The following is a 17,223-nucleotide window of genomic DNA, read 5'->3' on the forward strand; positions in this document are numbered from 1 at the left end:
ATATACATGGTATGTAAGGTAATACTTGTGCAAATTATCTTGATAGTGGTAGTCATTTCACAGTGTATATTACATCAGTTCATCATGTACATCTCATACATGTGTATCAAGTATATATATATATGTATATATATATATCTCCATACCTGATACTAATGGCTTCTTACAGTCTCTCTGTAATTTACCATTCTCATTACTCTCTTACTTCTCCATTTTTACAAACTCTATGGTTTAGGGAAAATCTGCCATACCGGGAATGTGTGTTACAAGTTTCTACATCTGCTTCTTATTTTTCATGGTATTTTTTCTACCTAGAAGACACTTTCGTTCACCTATGAATATGCAAAAATTACCCATTATTCTGTTAAAATTATGACTTCTTGACTATGCCTGCTCTCAGTTTCCATCCAAAGTAATTTCTATCCTGTTGAACTTCTAGGGAACTGTGAATCTATCTTGCTTATCAGTGATTTGTGTAAATGTAACTTCCCTCTCAAACTATGTGGAGGTTAAATTAAAAAGCATCTAATATAGGCTCTAGCAAATGTGTACCCTGCCCTTAAGTACTTATTAAGTGTCTAGTGAATGAGTAAATGAATTATAGAACAAGTTTATCATTTGAAGGCATTATTTATTTTCTGAAACCATTTATAGTTATCTTCTCATTCTAATATAATTTAAAACCTTTTCCAATTTCAGAGCCTAAAATTGCTGTGTAATGTTGCTTCTTACATATTAACAAAAGTGCTAGACTATAAGATAATCACAAGAGTTATAAAACACCCTGTGGTATTCACCTACCTTCCATTTGGGCCCCCAGATTTCTCTCTCTTCTCTGTCTCTGTTTCTGTCTCTGTCTCTCTCTCTCTATTTTGAGTGGGGAGATCTTTTTCAAATGGATGGGAGGACAAGAAAAGGAGGGAATAGAGAAGGAGGAGAGGGAAAGAGGGTGGAAAAAAAGAATTGGAGGAACAAAGATGAAAATAAAGCTTTTGCAAATGGGAAGAGGACCAAGAGTTTGAAGGAGTGGGGACATGATGGGTAGGGGACAAAAAGAAAGAAAGAAAGAAAGAAAGAAAGAAAGAAAAAGGGAGAGAAAATTAAGATATATTATGTACATGTACCCATGAGAAATGTAATCATTATGTACTGCAAACATGTAATATTTAAAAAAATACCCTGTGATAGTTAAACTGGATTAATAGTATGATTGGCTTGTGAGCCAGCTAAGGAATTTGTAAAGCATACTTCTGGGTGGGTAATGGTGGCATGACCTTTGGTACTATATCTGCTTCCTGACCCTTTTCTTTTCAGTCCTATTCCTCTGTTATGCTTTTTTGGCTACCACAAACTGAGCAGCTTTGCTCCACCATGCCCTGTTGCTATGAAGTTTCTGCCTTGGAGCCAGCTTTCTATGGACTGAATACCATGAAATTGCAAGCCAAATTAAATTTATCCTTCTGTAAGTTGTAGGTGTAACATATTTTCACACAACAGTGGGAAAAGCTGACCAATAGAGAAAACTGATATTAGAGAATTGGGGATCACTGCTGTGACTATATTTCACCATATGTGGTTCAGAAGCCTTTGGAACTGGTTTTCAGGAAGAGTTTGGAAATATTTGGAAGGTGCTGGCTAGAGAAGTCCTGGAATGCTCTAATCAGAGTCTGATGGGTAATTCTGGTTAGAGTTCAAGAGACCAGAATGCTCATAGGAGTGGGGACAGTAAAGGTCAGACTCTCCAAGTTTCAGGTGGAAATGAAGACTTTATTGGCAATTCTACTAGAGGCCATGCATGCTAGACTGTGGCAAAATTGTTTACATTTTACCTGTGTCCTGATGTTTTCCAGGATACTGATTTTAAGGGCAGTGGACAAGTTCATCTTGTGCAGAAAATTTAAAGGCAGCCCAATATTCAGGCTGTGACATGACTTCTGCTGGCTTCTTTTAGCCAGCTTTTTAGTGAGATATGAGAGAAAAAGCAGAGCAGAAAGACTAAAAAAGCTCAAATTTTGGCCTACTATAATGCATGTAAAGTTGGGACTAAAGAATGTGAATTTGGGGAAGAGATTAGTGCCATTATGAAGAAACAAAGGCCACTAGTTTTGTCTCACATGGCCTGAGCAAAACAAAAGAACAGCCAGTAAAACTTAACTCAAGTGACTGTGAGTCATTCTTAGGATTTTTAAAGGTTAATTCTTTAAAAAAGGTTTTTATCTCTGCTGTTTTAAAGTATCAAAGATTTTACTATTGGGATAAATGCAAGAGATGTTGCTTCTCAAGTGGCTCAACCCTGCTTAAGTAGAACCATCAACTGCCTCAACAGTGGCAAAGGGAATCCCTGTGAAGGGGAGATTCCACTCTGATCTCATGGGAGTTTCAAAGACCTAGGTAGAAACATCAAGTGGCTCAACTCCTTCTCCTTAAGAAGCTAGTGGATCCCATATGGAGACAAAGCATCCTTAGTAGGGCTTTCTTCAATGCTTCTATGAAAGATGGCACTTTGGACATACATGTCTGTTTAGTAAGCACTTGAGTCTCATGAGGGATGCTTTGTGGGCTCATTTGGGCTCCTTCTCCTCTTTCTGCATGGGATATCACCTTAAGGAGGAAAAACCTAGTTGTCCCTCTCTATAGGCCCCAAGAGGAGCCATTGAAACCTTATGAACCACACCTTGCAGATTGCACAGACTTTTCAGTTTTATTAGTGGGAAAGGTTTTATCCTGCCAATTTAAAAAGAAATAGCTCATCTACTATTGCAATATGGTTTTAGTTCAGTATGAACAGGAAATGGAAAAGATAGCATGGTAGAAGATATAGGGTACAGTTTAAATAATGAGTACGAGATAGTAGTTTAAATTATGAGACTATTTTTCAGGTAAACTATTTCTGCTTAAAACATAGAAATGGAATTAAACTCCTTATATTCAGGCCTCTGTGACTTCCTGTCTCAGAATATTCCCAGAAACTATGGTATTTGGAGTGACCCCAGAGGAAGAGAGAGATATCTTTGGTTCTGTCCTCAGAGCCCTACTTGTCTCTCAAGGGGTTATTGGTGTCTCCCATCTGTTTAATGAAGAAATTTCAGATGGAATCTCAGACATGTATGACTCAGTTGGTGAACATGGCCTTTTCTGTGTTTGATAATTGAAATCTGGAGGAAGGTCAAAAGAGAAAAGTTAGAATTATAGCTTTTGAAACGCTTTAAACTCATCCAAATTGTCTAAGGGAAAGCTCAAGGTTGATTAAGTTACAAGAAATTTGGGCACTGGGTACATGGCTACACCAAGTCATTGCCAAGGCCCTCCGTCTAGTGTGAAGCTGCCAGTACGCCTGACTCATGGTACTGGGGGCTTGACTGTCCTTGCTCCTAGAAGGGCTAAGCTGCCAAAACCCTTGTTACCTGCTCTGACAAGGCTCAGGGGAACTTACAATGCCCTTGTCCGTGGATATTATGAAGAATGCTGGCGATCATGGGTGAGTCAGTTCAGTTCCTTCATTCTTTTGACTTACTTCTCCAGAAAACCCTCCTCCAGATCTATAGCCATAGTTGGACTGAGAGGACCCATAGTCAGAGATCCTTTACTCCTGCTCTGATGTGCCACTTTGAAGGCTGAATGTTTGACCAGGAATTTCTAATTGTCCCACTGTGTTCTTCTCCATTGCTAGAAAGAGATTTGTTAGAAAAATTGGAGTCAAATTTCAAATTCTGGCAAAGGTCAAAATATATTTTACCTGTTGAGACTATACCAGGTCTTCCTGACCTAATTAGCCAACAGGTGGATAGCCTGCTGCATAGTATAATAAAATATCTGACCTAAGAAAACCTTTCTTCCTGTAAACATTGGAAAAGAGCGGGATTGCTTTGGATGAGGGAGTAGTCTTGAAGGATAATGAGGGATAAAGAGAGAGATAGCCTTGACCCAACAGCTCGGAAAAGAACTCTACCTAGTGGCATACTTTTCAAAAAGTTAGATGGAGTGGCTGCTGAATGGCCATCCTGCCAAAGCACTGTTTCAGCTATAGCTATGCTAACAGAGGAAGACTTTAGGACAAAAATTAGAAGTCTTGACTCCCCTTCAGGTCAGAGCAATTCTTGAGACCAAAGGTTACTTGTGGTTAACAGGGGAATGATGTGCCGCATATCACATTATGCTCTTAGACATTCTGGAGGTTATTATAGAACTTGCACTATTCCTAATCCTGCTCCTCTGATGCCTACAGGCCTAGAAGCTAGCCAATCTTGTGAACAAGTGATCTCTCAAACTTACGCAAGCAGGTGGGATATCAGCAACTTGCCCCTCTGAAACCTAAAGAGGTGTGGTTCAGTGATGAAAGTAGATTTTTGCAACAAGGACATCAAAAGGGAGGTTATGCAGTTGCCATTTCACAATAGGTCGTTGAGGCCAACTTCTCCCAGGGACCTGTGCTCAAAAAACAGAGCTCATAGCTCTACTTGGGCATTGATATTAGGAAAAGGCAAAAGTTACATATCCATACAGACTCCAAACGTGTCTTTCTGGTACTATATGCCCATGCAGCAATCCAGAAAGAAGCTTGCTGATTTTAAAAAAACAATAATCTATAAAACACAAGAAGGAAATTCTGCACATTTTAGCAGGTCACCATCATTTACTGCATGGGATCCCCAAAAGACATGTCTAAAGTCTCCTTAAGAGATCAAAAGGCCGATAGGGAGGCAAGAAGGGCAGCTCTATAGCCCCATACTGCTCTAACCTTACTCCTTATTTCCAATGAACCATTAAAACAAGTCTACAACTCTGAAGAGGATAAATGGACCTTAGGAAAAGGAATTAATAAGGGACCCTAGTGGTATTTATGAGACAAATTGGTTCTTCCCTAAGAGATACAGTGGAAAGCTATAAAAACATTTCATGATTCCTTCCATATGGGAAAAGATGCTACCTTGGAAATGTTCACTTGAGTTTTCACAGGATTAGGACTAGCAACAACTGCTAAATAGGTCTGCACAGCCTGCCCATTTTGTGCCTACAACAACCCAAGCCAGCCCAAACCACCTCCTTTATTAGAACCTGTACAGAGGAAAGGAACATATCCTGGAGAAGACTGGCAATTAGACTTTAACCATATGCTACCAGGTAAAAGATTTAAACAGATATTGGTCCTAATTGACCCCTTTATAGGCTAGATTGAAGCCTTTCTACCCATTCAAAAAGGGCTACAGATCTAGTCAAGGTACTTCTTAAAGAAATCATCCCTAGATTTGGACTACCCCAGTATCTTCAGAGTGACAGAGAACGTTCTTTTACTTCCCAAATAGGGGGTGACAAAGGCTTTAGGAATAAATTACCACCTGCTTGAAAAACTGGCTTGCCACATGCAGAAGACTGAAAATAGACCTATGTCTATCACCATGCACCAAACAAGTCAAAATGGATCACAGGTCTCAATATTAAAACATAAACACTAAATCTACTGGAAAAGAAAGTAGGTAAAAATCTTGAAGACATAGGGGTAGGCAGAGAGTTCGTGAACAAAAACCAAACTGCATGGGAATACTTCAAAGAATCAACAACTGGTATCTCATCTTACTGAAAAGCTCTTGCACATCAAAAAAATCACCAGCAGAGTGAAAAGAAAACTAATAAAGTGGGAAAGAATTTTAGCCAACTGTCCCTCAGACAAGGGACTTCTATCTAGAACATATAAAGAATTAAAAAAAATCAGCCCCCCCAAATTCAAAGACCCAATCCAAAAATGGGCATTTGAGATGAATACACACTTCTCAGATGAAGAAATACAAATGGCAAATAAATATATGAGAAAAAGTTCAACATCATTTGTCATTTGAGAAATGTAAGTTAAAACAACACTGAGATTTCATCTCACCCCAGTAAGAATGGCTATCATTAAGAAATCAAGCAATAACAAATGCTGGTGAGGCTGTGGAGAAAAATGAACCCTTCTATACTGCTGCTGGGAGTGTAGGCTGGTGAAACCACTGTGGAAATCAGTTTGGAGATTCCTCAGTAAATTAGGACTAGAGGTCCCATTCAACCCAGCTATTTCCCTTCTGGGTATTTTCCCAGAAGAACTGAAAACATAATATCATAGTGATATATGTGTACCCATGTTTATAGCATCACAATTTGTAATAGCTAAATTGTGGAAGCAACCCAAATGCCGATCTACTAAGGAATGGATAAAAAAGTTGTGGTATTTTTATATAATGGAGTATTACTCAGCTATAAAGAAAGCTAAACTCAGGGCTTTTCTAGGTAAATGGACACAACTAGAGAGCATACTCATAAGTAAAATAAATCAGACCCACATGTGTAAACACTGTATTGTCTCACTAGTGTAAGAACCTGAAAGATTGAATAAAAATTAGGAGGTATCACAGACATTGTGAAATGAAAGGAAAATGCTCAAAAAATAAAGAACAACTGGGATGAGGGAAAAGAGAAGTGAATGAAGGGGAAAATTATGTTTATACTTATACACGGGATAGCTAACATAGTTGTACTACTGACTTCTATTGCTTTATTGAAAAGAACAGTTAATGTTTAATTGTTTGATCAATCTTACATATCTATATTTGTTTACCTGAGTAACCAATTTGAAGATATCAGGATGTAATACAACAACCATTGTTAATTTCCTATCACCTTGTCTGAAATTCTGTATTGCTTGTATTTTTTTGTGTTATTTTGTAAATATATGTGTTTGTTAATATGTTTTCATTCTTTTATTATTAAAATAAAAAAGGAATAAAGCACCACCTTCATTCCACTTGGTGGCTTCAGTATTCTGGAAAGGTAGCTCCAACCAGACCCTAAAGTGAGGCCTGACCAAACTTTGCCAAGAGACATCTGAGTTCTGACTCTGATTGGTACCAGTAGCACTCAGGAAGATTCATAACATGCCCCAAAGCTGAGCTAAGTTTGAGTCCATTTAAGGTGTTAAGGAAGGCCATTTCTATCCTCTGCTATGATAGTAGAGCCAGAGACTGTGAGACTCTTACAATATCTCATTAATCTGGGCTAAGTATAACAAGCTACCCAAATGTATGGAGAGCCTTGCCAGCTCCTGGCCCAGGGGTACCACCTAGTGTCCACCCTGGAGACTGAGTGCTCATAAAAATTTAGAGAGTGGTAACACCAACAGACCAATTAAAGCCAAAATGCAAAGGTCCATTTTCAATGATTATTGCAACATTCATTGCAGTAAAGGTGGCAGAGATAGATAATTCAATTCATCTTTCTAGATTAAAGGTAGGCCCACCTGAACTGTCTAAAGAACATGATCATTCAGTAAGAAAATCTACTCCTGTGAACCTCTGGAAGACTTGGTATTTCTCTTCAAAAAACAAGACTCTGGTGCTACAATAGATAAGTAAACAAGACCTTGCTCAGGCCATGGATCTTAGACTTTTGATAATTTATCTGACACACTTCTCTAACATACGTTCTTCTCTACAGGAAGCACAGAATTCTGACCTGGCCTTCATATCTGGGCTAATAGTAAATTTTCTTTCTCTTGTCTAACAGGCAGCTTGAGGGTCACTCTTTTCTCATTATTTTCTAACAGTATTTTTCCCCTCAACACAGCCACAAGCCACACCTCAAGGTAGTTGGAGAATACATGATCCCAATAGGTGGGGTCTACAGCCCATCCCAGCTTGAAGAAGCTATAGAAGCCAGAGACTTAGAAGACAGAATCTATGGAAGACAGAGAGCACCCCAGAAAGGTTTATGTGATTTGTCTCTCACGGGCAAGTGATGCAGGGGATAAAATGTGGCAAAGATTCCTGGAGAAAATGAGTGGGGCTTGTCAAATACAAGATCCTAGAGCAATGCCAGGACCCCATATGTAGGAGTTCTTGTGATTTCTCATGAGGTGTGTATAGCATCAAAGAAGACTAGATGCCACTAGGAGCTGCTAGCATGAATTCCTATGATAGCCCATACCACATTTCTCAGATCAGTATGTACTATTATTTTTGTTTTTACTCTCTTTTTCTCTTTGGCCCAAGTTTACTCTGCAGAGGTAATTTCTTCCATACCCATTCAACCTGCACTTTTCAAATAAAATTTGGGCACCATTAAAAACAGGCAGGGGTAGTCCTACAGCCCTTCAAGACCCTAGACTTATTCGCAAGCCCTGAGGAACCATTCTGGTCCTTCTTCAAGGGGTGCAGTGACAAAGCTATAAAAAAAAATCCTACATGGGAAATAGTCACTAGAATTTTCACAGGATTAAGTAGAACACTACTCCTGAGGACCTCTGGGGGAATGAAGCTCCTCTTCAGAAAGCAAGACTTAAGTATTTTTCTGGGTGCAGTTAAGTAGAATCACTGATGACCTTAATTCACCACAATTTAAATGGGTGCCTGTACTGAAGCTCCTGTTTTTAATTGGATCCGTTATGTGGGCTATCTTGCTAAGGTTATGGCTCTCAGGCTTTTGATAATTTAACCTCACTCTGCCATACTTTGTCATCCACAAGAAGTGTGGAAATCTGATCTGCTCCTCATATTTGAATTCTAGATCCCAATATAATAGTAAAATTACTTCCCCTCATCAAACAGACAGCTCAGTAGTCACTAACTGTTTTCTCACTGTCTTCTGACAGTTTTTTTCTTCAACCCAGCAGTGAGCCACAACACCCCAAGCTAGTAGGACAGCACATAATCCAGCAGGTAGGGTCTACAGCTCCCTCCAGCCTGAAGAAGCTATAGAAAACAGAGACCTCTACTCCCTTGACCCCCCATAAAGAATTATGTGGATATGTGTCTCTCAGAGGAAAATGAGACAGGAGATTAGTGTGTTGCAGTGATGACTGGGGAAGCAGGTGTCACATGTGATTTACAAATTCCCAGGACACAGACATACAGCAGTTCCGAAAAGCCTACATATGGAACTCTTGTGAGAAGTAGAGTAGATTTTTGATAGGATGGCATAGATCTAACATCAGCCTGAAGAGTAGGTGATACAGAAAGGACAGCCCACATTGGGTTTGTGCCACTGTGTTCTGTCTTGCATGGTGGCCCACCCCTATGCTGTAGATTGTACTTCTTTTCCAACTTTTACTTGACCCAAACTTGCTCTGCAGAGCCTGTTTCTTTTCCTACTTTTAATGAAACTTTGCTACTGTTAGAAAAAAGTAGGAACCAAGTATTTTGGATGGAGACAAGAAGAAAGATGCCTTCAGGGCATCTTGGGAATTGGCAAGACCATATCCACTGCAACCTGGAGGATGCAAAAGTGTAAACCTTTCATTTTAGGAGAAAACCTGAGATCCTCCTGCTTAAGAAGGGCCTCCTATGGAATTAGTTCCCTGGGGTTTATTTCCCAGTGCTCAGCCATCCAGGCACTCACAGGCCATGTCATCCATGGTCCAAGGGGGCCAGGTTACTGCTTGAGCTGGCAGCAGACCTTGGCATTGTTCACATGATGTTAGTTGTTCAGGTATGCAGAAGGCAAATGTTCTGGTATTGTGGAGGGTCCCACCAAAAATTTAATGGAAGGCATGGGAAACCAAGCATTGTATCTACAAGAGGTGGGTAACATGAAGCTGTGGGTATGAAGCTGAAGATGTGTTGGAGAACACAGAAAGTCTTAGATTCCAGGAATGTGGAATATCTTCCTAGGAATGTTGTAAGATGAAGAGCAGAATCACCCCAAGATAGAGGCTGTGTGGGCTGCAAGGCCATAGGGGTGGTACTACTCAAGCCCTTTTGGAATTCAGATTTCATCATCATGTGCTCTGGATGCCAGATACAGAGCTACAGGACTTACTGCTTGCTTTGCACTGTTTTGTCTTGGTTTGGTCTTATTCTTTTCAGTGCCCACATTCATCCTTTTTGGAATGGGAATGTCTTACCCTGTGCCAGTATATACTATGAATATGTAATTTGCTTTTTGAATTTTATAGAAGTTCAAAGCTAAGAGTTTCCCATGAGTTTCAAGGGAGACTTTGGACTTGGACTTTTGAGCAATGATGGAATTGTCACCATTTTGGGGAGGGTATTAGTGACTTTTTGGCTGCACACAGGATAGTTATGTCATGTTAGGTGGAATTATGACCTTGTGGTATTTTGGAGTTTAAGTATTACTTAAGGAGATGTGTTTGGGAGTCAAATTGAGAAGGGGTTGAATGTGATGTTAAAGCTGACTTGTGCGCCATTTAGAGGTTATGAAAGCACACTTCTGGGTGTGTCTGGGTAAGTAATGAAGGTATGACTTTAGATACTACATCTGATTCATGGTCTTATCCTTTCTGGTGCTCTTCCCCTGCTCTACTTCCTGCCTGCCATGAACTGAGCAGCTCCACTCCATCATACATATTCACATGTTTCTTCTTTGGGGCTAGCTGATTATGCACTATATCTTCTCAAACTGAGCCAAATCAAACCTCCTCTTTAAGTTGTGGGTGTCAGGTATTTTTCCACAGCAATAGGGTAAAGCTGATTATTTTTCATCTGTTACATACTAAAATGAATTGGAAATTGTCAGATATCGGAATGAAAGATGCCAAATAAAACTGGTAAATATAGCAATAAAAATATACAAAGAAATAAATGATGTTTTGTTCCTTTCAAAAGTTCCCCAGCCTTTATAGACCAAAATAAGCTTTTCTATTAATTTCAACATTTAAATTATTCAATTACAAATAAGTCATCAATGATATATATTAAGCTATAAAAAAGAAGACTGTAAAACTTGCAAAGAAGTATTGAATCTTAGAGAGGTAGAGAACCTCTTTAAGTATCATTTCACAGATGATGAGGTGATCTGTCTGAAGTAGCATTTAATTTACTTTTTTTTTTGGGACCGGGAATCGAGCTCAGGACCTTGTGCTTGCCTGGTAGGCACTTATGCCACTGAGCTATATGGCCAGCCCCTTAATTTACTTTTATATAATTTCCTGTGATCCTCCAGTGATGTGAACCCCACTAGATGGATTCAGAAAATTTCTTTGGATACACAAAGTGTGTAAGAATCCATTTCTTCCTTCAAACTGGGATGAAGAGTAACTCAGAAATATGGAAAAGTTATAATACAGTATAAAAAGAAATAGCACAAAACAAATGAATCATTAATTGATTAATGAAAGTAAGCAATAAGCATAATTGATTTTATTTTTAGTACAGTTGGTGAAGGACCCTTTGTTAACATAATTGCAAGTTGAAAAAGCAAGATTCATTTTGAAAAGGGAGCCATACCTCTTTCTGGCACTATAGTACTCTTCACAAATGTTCCTTATTATGGTCTTCAGTGTTTCTTACGCTGTAATGTCAGAGGATACCTATGCAGAAATTGTAAGATTGAAAAGGAAGTTAATGATCTTAGAAGCAGTGCAGGAGGATCACAAAACTTAGCAGCCTTAAGTATAGATTCAGAGTTTGTGATGGGACATCAAAACTTTACTGACAGATTTAGGGCTAGGTATTGAATTCTGTGACTCCTTTTTCACTTTTTATCAAGTTTTACATTTGAAATGGGGAGAGGGAGGCTCTTAGACTACAGACTATGACTGTTTACAGATGTTTGCCCTTGTGAGCACACAGTTTCTATCTAAAGATGAATGTAGTAATATAAAATATTCCTCTGTGAAACCATGATATTATCATATTTTCTATTATAAATATTTCATTATAAAGTTCTAAGAGGAAATAGTTTGCAAATTCCTATCCAGAGATCTAGTTTGCTAGGAATGGGAGTTAGAACACAGTATATCTGTCTGAGATGGCTTAGGAAGAGTTTCCCTTGACGGGAGAATGTCGTACAGGACCTTGGATTCTTCTCCTTATAAACTCATAATATTATTTATTGTTTATATCACTGGTGTGACATATACACATTAAAAACTTACTACTTTATAACCTTGTACAATTAACTTTTAATTGATGTATATCTCTTATTTTCAGTTAAATTATATCTGAGAACCTGACAAAGTATAATGAATCTTCAAAAATGGACAGAGAAGGGTGTTCTTGAAGCAGTAGCAACCTAAATTGTTTTATTCTAAATTTTTGTTGTCTTATGGCAAAACTTTCATTCCTGCCTTCAAAGTTCCTAGTGGTCAATATGATCAATTTTCTTTATGTGCGGTCTTATTGTCATCAAAATAAACACCTTCCTCCAGTTTATCCTTAGCAAGGAGAAAGAAACTAGAACTCTACGGAGAAAAAAGAAAATCAAAAGAAGAGTAAAGGAAGTGAGAAATATAAAACAGTATAGTTTTAAAAGTAGCAAGTTGAACCCATTACTATAATATTGCAGTTTGAGAAACATCCTGTACTTTATTTTTCAGAGCTTCAACCTTCTTTCCCTCTTCAAATTCTACCCCTTTCTTCAAGCAAGACATTGACATAGGTAAACCTACTATAATCTGGGTAGGGCGTGTGTTTCAGGTGTAGAATTACTCAGAGTTGGCATTTACATTTTGTTAATCAGATGGTAAACTTTTACAAAAAAGTTTGATTAGCTTTTCTGAAGTCTGTATACATCAATAAAACTAAACTGACTGAATGTTGAGTGTATAAAATTCTTTTGTGACCCTAAAATTATGTGATTCAGTTCATCTAATCCATGAAGAAAACTAACTTCAGTTCTATCATAGCTTTTTGTTTATACATAGCTTATATTTCTCCCTAGTGTGGAATGAGAAAGTTTATGGATTTCTAAAATCCACCTAAGAGAAGTGTAATATTGCCAGACTAATGCACTAACTACATCTCCATTTGCACAATGCCAGTGCAATTACAATTTAGCCCAACATGTGCATGCACAAGTGAATAAATGTGACATTTTCTGGGCAACAGTGTAGTGGTTCATCCAGTTTGGGATTTTGAGGGATCTTCTATCATTACTTTAGGAATTCTTAGCCTTTCACACCGAAGGCACTCAATACCTTTATTCCTTGCTCCTCTGTCTTTTTCAGTTTCCTTGAGGACTATTTTCTCTGACAGGAGGTTCTGTCAATATTTGACCCTGCCATTTGTATCTGGGTGACTGGGCGAAGATGAAATGAGGACGTTAAAGTATCAAAGTGTGTCTTCTATTTCAATTGTTTGATTCAGTAGTTACTCAGATCTTTTATTTGGCTTATGTTAAGTCTAATTCAGTTCAGGCCAATAAATATTTATGAAGATCTTATTCTTTATTTATTGTAAAGAGAAAAAACACCCAGAATTTCAAAAGAAGATAATATGAGGGTAATAATGGCTAGTAATTGCATATTATCTTTAAATTAGTTGCTCAGAGTAAAAGATATAGGCATTTAAGTGTTCAAACAATATTAGCACAAGCCTTTCTTTTCAATGAACTAAGAGAAATTAGTAGTATAGCTATCTTAACTAATATCTATATATTTATATCTGTATATCCTTTTCCCTTCCTCTTTTTCTCCTTTCCCTATCCCAGTTTCTCTTTTGTTTTGAAGAGTATTGTTCCATTTTATGGTATCTATTGGACATTTTGGATCCTATTTACTCTTTTAGTTTTTCACACCAGAGAGACAATACAATATTTGCACATGTGAGTCTAGTTTATTTCACTTATGAATATGGTCCCAAGTTATACCATTTACTGATAAAAATCTCCAGTTTATCCTTCTTTATGGCCAAGTAGTACTCCCTTGTAGAAAAAGATCACATCTTTTTTATCCATTCCTCAGTTGATGGGCATTTGGGGAGACCCTATTCTTGTAAGGAAGATGGTTCTCATTCATTCTCTCTCTCTCTCTCTCTCTCTCTCTCTCTCTCTCTCTCTCTTCTTCCCTCCCTCTCTCATTCCCTCCCTCCCCTTAGCCTCTAACCTCTATTGAACCTGTAACATGATCAAGCTCTAATGAACAAGATAAATAAGAATGCTCAGAGCTGCCTGGGAACACTGGAGACCAGGCATTCCATGAAACACTGATACCACGGTTTGCCTGTGTGCCTTCCCTGCTGCATCAGCTGTCTGGAGAGCCCAGACACTGTGACCTTTGATCTGCTGCCATCACAGTTCACAGCTGAGCCCTGAGAGAGCCAGGTACATTCCATCAACTTCCTGGGGACAATAGTTGAGGGATCCTATGATCCTGCCATCATTGCAGTCTGTGTCTTGGCCCTGTGGGCACCCTAAGCTGCCTGGGGACACTGGTCCAGGCAGTTCCCAATCACCTGACACTGTGGTTCATATCTGGGCCATGCACACACCCTGTGCATGCCTGAGCTGTGTGGGAACACTGGAGACCAGGGATCCATTATCCCATGACACCATGGTTCTTGTCCAGGCCCCATGCATATCTTTGGTGCACCCTGAAATGCCTGAGGACCCTGGTCCAGGTGATCTGTGATCTGCTGGCACCAAGGGTCAGGTCTGGGCCCTGTGTGTGCCTTCAGCTGCCATGTACAGGTGGTACATGATCTGCTGCCATTGTGCTTCACTTCTGAGACCTGGCAGAGCTGGGTACACTTCACCAACTGTCTGGTGACCCCTGACTGAGCAGCCCATTTCCCTGGCCACAGAGGGGAAAGCCTGACCCCCAAGAAGACGAGGGACACTAGAGACCTTTGCTGAGCTGCCAGGGAAGTGTGAGACTAGGTGCTCTGCCTCCAGCATCAAAAATGACAAGATGAAGGACCAAAATGCAATCTCAGAACACCAATCCACCCAGAACAAGTCCAGGAGACATCAACATAGGAGAAATTGGTAATCACACACCTGAAATCTCTGAAATGGGAAGTAAGGAAACAGCTCCATCAGGCCACAGAAGAAATGAGATCAGAAATAATCTCTCAAGTAAAAAAATGAAATGAAAATAATAATGAAAGAATTGCTCAGCACATCTAAAGAAGATATATATACATATATATATATATGTGTGTGTATATATATATATATAAATATATATATATATATAAATGAGCATAGGAAAATGGTGGAAACGTTAAATGAACAATATAGGAAAGAACTAGAATGCATGAAACAGATTCAAAGAGATATCTAGGAAATAAAAACTTCCATTGAAAGCTGGCTAAATTGCTTGAATGAAGCTGAAGATAGAATTTCAGATGTCAAAGACAGAATTGTAGCTAATGATCATGAAAAGAAGGATCTCTTAAAATTAATAAGGAACCAGAAAATAGCAATTCAACAGCTGCAAGATGATGCAAAGAGAAATAATGTAAGACTAATAGGTGTCAATGAAACAGCAGGAGGGAACGTTAATGACATAAAAAGAATATTTGCAGAAATAGTAGCAGAAAATTTCTCAAACATGGAAAAAGAATTTGACATACAGTAAGTGAGGCATATAGAACTCCAAATAGCCATAACTAAAATAAAACTACATCCAGACACAGCAATCACGATCCCAGATATCCAGCAAAAGAACAGAATATCAAAGCTGTTAGAAAAAGAAACAAATCACCTATAAAGGAAAGCCCATCAGAATCACAGCAGAATTCTCAACACAAACTATTCAGTTGAGAAGAGCTTGGAGTGAAGTAATCCAGATACTGAGACAAAACAGCTTCCAACAGAGATTGATGTATCCTGCAAAACTATTCTTCAAATTTAATGGAGGAAGAGAAAGTAGGTAGAAATCTTGAAGATATAGGGGGAGGCAGAGAGTTCATGAACAAAAACCAAACTGCATGGGAAATTCTTCAAAGAATCAGTAACTAGTAAATCTTACTTTTCAGTAAGATTTCATCTTACTGAAAAGTTTTTGCACATCTAAAGAAATCACCAGCAGAGTAAAAAGAAAACCCAGAAACTTGGAAATATTTTAGCCAACTTCCCCTCAGACAAAGGACTTTTATCTCCAACATATGATAAATTAAAAAAAATCAGGCACCCAAATTCAAAGACTCAATCCAGAAATGGGCATCTGATATGAATACACATTTCTCAGATAAAGAAATACAAATGGCAAATAAATATATGAAAAAATTTTAAACGTCATTAGTCATTCAAGAAATGCAATTTAAAACAACACTGAGATTCCATCTTACTCCAGAAAGAATGGCTGTCATCAAGAAATCAACCAATAACAAATGCTGGAGGGGTTGTGAGGAAAAAGGGACCATTCTCCACTGCTGGTGGGAGTGTACGCTGGTGCAACCACTGTGGAAATCAGTCTGGAGATTCCTCAGTAAACTAGGATTAGAGGTCCCATTCAACCCAGCTATATTCCTCTTCTGGATATTTTTCCATCAGACCACAACGATATGTGAGCACCCATGTTTACAGCAGTGCAATTTGTAATAGCTAAATCATGGAAACAACCCAAATGCCCATTCACTGAGGAATGGATAAGAAGGCTGTGGTATATTTATATAATGGAATATTACTCTGCTATAAAGAAAGACTAGAGGCTTTTATAATCAAATGGTTACCACTAGAGACCATACTTATAAGTGAAATAAATAAGTCTCACATGTGTAAACATCATATTGTCTCCCTCGTATAAGTATAAGAACCTGAAAAAGTAAATGAAATGTAAAAGGTACAATAGTTAGTGAGAAAGTTTAAAGAAACTGCAAAAAAGGAAAGAATGGGATGAGGGAAAGGAGAAAATAAAGAAGACAGGGAATACACACACACACACACACACACACACACAGAGACAGAATATGACTGGATAATTGTACTGTTAATTTCTATTGCTTTCTTGAAAGAAACATTTGATATTTAATTTTTTGATCACTCTTGCAGGTCTGTATTTGTTTATCGGATTAACCTATATGAAGATAACAGTATGCAATACAGCAATTATTATTAATTTCTTTTCAGCTCATCTGAAATTCTGTATTGGTTTTATATTGTTTCATTTATGTCTGTGTGTTTGTTAATATGTTTTGGTTCTTTTTCCTCTAAAAATAAAATTAATAAAGGAAAAAAATAAGAATGCTCAGAGGTACTATAAAAATGCAAGATCTCAATTCAGATCAATCCAACTCTATTATTACTAAAATAGAATTATGTATGAACAAGAAGCAACTATAGATTATTCTTCAAAGTGTGGTCCAGGTAAAACTGGTGATCTGCAAGTGTTCCCAAATAGTCCCCAGACTGGTATATATTGTCTACTAAATGAAATGGTAATAGTGCCACTTTTATGTTTCTAGTCAAACAAAAAGCCATTTTTGATCTCAATCCAATTTCATATTTGGCCTTTGAAATGCTGCAGCATTTTCTTTGCATCTTCCTTGATAGTTTTCATTTATTACCTTGTCATTG

The 17,223-nt window shown here is 38.2% G+C and overlaps 1 protein-coding gene across 2 annotated transcripts in view; it reads right to left on the minus strand.

Annotated features, from left to right (window-relative positions):
* Cysltr1 (cysteinyl leukotriene receptor 1) overlaps positions 1 to 17,223 on the minus strand; it is a 34,755-nt gene that overhangs the window by 5,692 nt on the left and 11,840 nt on the right. Inside the window, exon 2 of one of the 2 annotated variants that reach the window (XM_005412634.2) lies at positions 11,211 to 11,293. The gene's annotated coding sequence lies outside the window, so the exon portion shown is untranslated. Of the gene's footprint in view, positions 1 to 801; positions 889 to 11,210; positions 11,294 to 17,223 lie in introns of those variants that run through there. The other variant, XM_005412635.2, reaches the window with a different exon arrangement.

This window comes from Chinchilla lanigera, unplaced genomic scaffold (genome assembly GCF_000276665.1).
Source record: "Chinchilla lanigera isolate Chin_1 unplaced genomic scaffold, ChiLan1.0 scaffold00156, whole genome shotgun sequence".
NCBI lineage: Eukaryota > Metazoa > Chordata > Mammalia > Rodentia > Chinchillidae > Chinchilla > Chinchilla lanigera.